Source organism: Pinus tabuliformis, chromosome 5_2, assembly GCF_031772625.1.
Source record: "Pinus tabuliformis cultivar Carrire ecotype Pingquan chromosome 5_2, CPIR1, whole genome shotgun sequence".
NCBI lineage: Eukaryota > Viridiplantae > Streptophyta > Pinopsida > Pinales > Pinaceae > Pinus > Pinus tabuliformis.
Genome location: NC_142306.1, coordinates 270,016,854 through 270,021,838, shown reverse-complemented (window position 1 = coordinate 270,021,838; position 4,985 = coordinate 270,016,854). Strand labels below are relative to the sequence as shown.

At 35.8% G+C, this 4,985-nt stretch overlaps 1 pseudogene; it reads right to left on the bottom strand.

The window, feature by feature from the left end:
* Positions 1-3,589: 3,589 nt before the first annotated feature.
* Positions 3,590-4,760, bottom strand: LOC149158562 (protein WHAT'S THIS FACTOR 1 homolog, chloroplastic-like; annotated as a pseudogene).
* Between the last annotated feature and the right edge of the window lie 225 nt (positions 4,761-4,985).

Below are 4,985 nucleotides of genomic sequence, written 5' to 3'. Positions count from 1 at the left end.
CATTGTTGAACCAAGGAACACATCCCCACAATTGTGATACCTACAGGAGTTCAAGGTTTCCAAAGGATGTGAATTACAGGGATACTAGTAGGTTTCTAAAGGATGTGAATTACAGGGATACTAGTAGGTTTCTAAAAAATGTGAATTACAGGGATACTAGTAGGTTTCCAAGGATGTGACTTATATGGATAATAGAATCTATGCAGGAAAAAAAATCTCCCCAAGACATGTTACCTTATGTTCACGCAGCCAACAAAGTTAACTACACCATTCAAAGCAAAGTGGAATTTTTGTTGACCTTTATAACATAAGGATGTAGTATATCTCAACAGATGAGAGAAATACAAATTTAGGATGAATTTGAAAGAAAATGGCATCTAATCCAAAGATGGAGACCCTCTTTGTTAACAAAAATAACCATTTACAAACTAAAAAACAAACAGGTTTATTGTATTTCAAAGAACTAGGAATAGAACAGTGACAAGAGAGACAGACGAGGTTCACCAAAATGTTGTCATTTGGGAGAATTTCCAGCAATGGTAATGCCTTGAACTGCTTCTCAAAATCGATGTTATTGTAGTAGTAGTTGTTACAATTGATGACATGCTTTATGTTATAACTGCCATGTACAGTACCAACATTGGCTCCAACTTTGACAAGTTTCCAAATTAGGTTAAATTGGTTATCGTTAACTTCCTTAAGCTTCCCATTTGATTCCTCTCACCCAATTTAACTTATAAGTAGGAAGTTTTAGGCTCCCGACTACAAATATTGTCACCTTTCGTTGGAGAGTAATGCTCCAATGCAAATAATTGTAATAGCTATTATGTAGGGATTATGTTATAGAGTGTAGACAACTCTAGGTTTAAGAGTGAAAATATCGCAGTTGGTTACTATAGAGGATGGAGCCTTCCAGTAGGAATTTACTAGCTTAGAAATGGATGTATTTGTGAATAAAAAAAGGTACTTGTGTTGAATTTCTAGTCTCTTGTTTGCTGCATTTGCCAGTTTACAACCTAGTATCAAAACTTGGCCAAGACTAACTCCCTTCAAAGAGGAGCATGGATCATGGATCTACCAGAAATGAAATCCTCATCAGAGTAGGAATAGATTAGAGAGTTCATAATAGCATAGGAGTGCGTTGATTTCTACTCTTAAGGTTTGCAAAAATAAGTATGCATTGTTGTTTTTTTGTGCAAATAAATCTATGTGTACTTTGCATAAATCAGTAATGCATTGTTGTTGTTATTTTTTGTGTGCAAATAAATCTGTGTGTAGTTTGCAGAAATAAGTATGCATTGTTGTTGTTATTTTTTGTGTGCAAATAAATCTATGTGTAGTTTGCATAAGTGTGGTTTTCTTGGGTAAGTGAAGCCAAAGTGTAGCAAATTGTGAGTTTCTATTGAGAAGGATTTAAAGACAATAAAGAAGCTAGTTGCATGGAAAGCTACAAAGTCTGTTTTCTCTTTTGAGCTAGAGTGTAAAGCGCACTCTTCAAAAATTGTGGACATTGTTGCAATTGTTAGGTGATTCACAACATCCAATGTAGAACCAACAAGTGATGGAGATGTGGAGCGTCCACTGTAGAACCAAGAATATGTTGTTTTGTGTTGAATCTCTAGTCCTTGATTTGTTGCATTTCCTAGTTTGCAACACTTATCCACTTATTTGTTCTAATATAGCAAACTTTGAAGCAACCAGTGTCCAATTTTCATCCTCTGACCTTAGGCACTAATGCTCCTCCCCAAACTGTCACAATGAGAAAGAGTCTATCATCTTAATTCAATAGATGAAACATCTAAGTTGATTCAAGCCACTAAAATTAGGATATCGAGATTCCCGCACCCTAAAGTGAACAGATAAATCTTTAGATATTGCAGAAACCTTTAATAAATGGAAAACAACCTGAGAAATAAAAAGAGACCATTGTTACTAAAATGTCGCTTGTTCATCGAAAGCTTCCTATTTCCAAAACAACTCAAAAAATGATTAAGCAGCAAAGAACCCAGGCTTGAAAATTTTGCTAGGTCAACAAATCACTATGAATAAAGCCCCAAGTACAAAGTCGTAGAGTGCCAACTATAACTATAATAACGAATCTCTCAATAAATATCAACATAACCGAATCCAATTTACACATAGTGATGGGAAAATGCAAACGAAGCAACGTACAAGTTTCTAACAAATACCCATTTGGAAATTGTACCTAAGAGATAAATGAAGAAACAGAGAGACATGAGGGTGGAAATGATGTTGGACTCATTGTTTGTGGCACGCATTCAACGGGTCAAAGCATTGTTAGTTGAAGCACTCACAACTAATAATGCTTAATTCCAGTGGATTTTTTAGAAACTTAAGCATAAAATGATGGAAAACATAAATAAAACATCGGGATTCGGAAAATCCTTTTCCTAAGACGAAATCGCCAAACAAGAAACCCAAGAAAACAAGACAAACTTATTGATATCATGTTTGGTGCTGCTAAACGTTGTGGAAACAAAGTAGATCTATAATCCAAGACCAAACGAAACAAAATGAAACAAACCCCTGTAGATACGGATCTCCCTACCAAACTATTTGACAAATAGCTTCATGAGAAACTGTTAGATTCCCTACTTACGGAACCAACAAAGAATGTTGGCAAGACAAGAGAATAAACGCAAAATGCATGTCAAAATCTACTCAAATTCGCAATGTTGCAAAGGGGGCATGCAAATTTAGTCAAGACATTTGTTAAAAGTAGGACCAAAGAGAAATAAATGCCAACAACCCGAGAATGGATCCAAAACTTACCAAAAGGCTCTAAATTCGACAGCATTGCAACCAGTGAAAAGAATCAAAATATTGTTCAATGCAGACACACTTTGCATGCTCATCCTTATTTATTTATTTACCATAACTTAAGATTCCAGGTCGAGGAGACACAATTCAGCTCAGCTCATCAGCACAAGTAATGTCTGCCATTTCCATTGCACAAATTCGCTATCTTAAAGGTGTCCGCCATAGGGGTTTCATTTAAAGAATAATCTCCAACCATCATGTAATCACTTTTTGAGAAGACAAAAGTTATTTTTTTCCCTGAAAAAAATTTGCTAATTTCTATTCAAAGATAGAACCAAAGTTACATTCTTCATGTGTTGAACCATTGTTGCCATTATAGATCGGGCATTTAGTTTCAAAATCAGAAACTTTGTTTACCTTTTCAGCAACAAAAACACTTGAGTAAATCATAACTGTGTCTAAAAGGATCAGCTTAACTTATATAGAGTCGTGAATATTACATATTTAGATGGAAACACAAAGCTTGCTAGAATCTTCCTTTAATTCGCAGTAAATATGAGTGTGTGAAAGAAATTCAAAAGAAGAGACAACAATATTAGTTGACCCCCTAAGGGATTATAGTATAATCTTAAAGTTGGCATCTCCCATTCATAGAATTTATCACCAAAGATGAATCTCCAATACAATGGAGGATAGTACATTACTTTTCACTAACAAGAGAAAACAACAGCTTTAATTCCATTAATTCAGCTATATTTTTTGTCCCTGAACCCAACTTAACTTTCTACCTTAGGTATGGGAACTTTTGTCAATTGCTACATTTTACCGATTTCATCATTCCCACTTCTTCATCAATTTCCTTTTCTTGCTTTTCATCTTGGCTAAGTATCTCTGCATGAAGAAGCTCCTTGAGTTTTGGGTCGCCCTGTTTTAGATACCTATAACTGAATAACTTTTCCCTGAAGGCCAAGAGAGGGTCTTTCTCAATTAATTACTCCCCTCTATATGTATCTTTCAAAAATATTGTCCAATTCATCTCGATGCCTTCCAAATAAAAGGTACGAGACTACTCCTTAAGTGTATGGTAGGTGTCTTTTCCCAGCTTGAAGTCATCCTTGAACTCCACCAGATGATGTATGGAGGCCTTCTTCTCTAGGTTAAATCTAAGAAACTCATGAATCAAGCCCACTCTACACTTCTTCCCCTCTAGAGACTGCAAGTTCAAATTGGAGTTGTTAGAATACCATGAAACTAAAGGAAGTGTATTGCAAGCATTCAATATCTACATGTCATCCTTGCTAGTAGGGAGACACTTAGCATACTTTACAAGAATCACAAATGCCTTTTTAACTTTCTCCTCATTACCAATATAACTAGCCTCCAAGTCTGTAACTGCCATTGAAGGATCCATCTCCCACTATGAAAGTTCTGAAATTCAACGACCATGTTCTTCAACAATTTGGAAAAATTGTGGGTATTCTTTAACTTTGTCTCTGAAATCATCTGGAGGACCAAATATGTGCCTACAATGGTGGAATTTGGATATTGCGATGCGTTTGTCTACAGACATCGTGATTAGTTTTCTCATTGTATCCATCTGGGCTTTCTCTCTCTTTCATGATAGTTTTATCTTCTTCCAAAAGCTTCTCCATTAGGCTAGTGAACCCAATCCACGTTTTGTTGTCAATGTGTCTATAAATCTCAAGTAGGGCTAGATGTCTCTCAACGTACCTTGTGACCTTTCTTCCTCTTGCAAAAACCAATTCCCTGTACATTTTCCCAGCCTCATTTAGATGGAGTACCTGTTCTGGTTCATTTTCTAGCCACTCTTTTCATTTTGTCAGAAAACTAAAATAATTGCCTCTCTCCACTATGTTTTTAAAGGCTATAATTCTATGTGTCTTTGTCTACACCTTCTTTCTCATTGGTCCCTCTTTTTTCTTCTTAGATCTCTTAATGTGTGAAGCATATGTCGACATAAAGACATGTTGTGAGGCTTTGTTTTCAAATGGGTTTTCTAGGGCTGAACTCCAATTTGATCTATGAACAAAACCCAATGGATTCCAGGCACAAAGCAATATTTTTTTACAGGAAAGCCCATACCCATGTTGAGAGCCCACATATTTTCTGTAACTTAACAGAATCTATGGTCCATCAAACAGATTGATACTGACGAATCACTTAAACCCATTTCACCTCTGTTG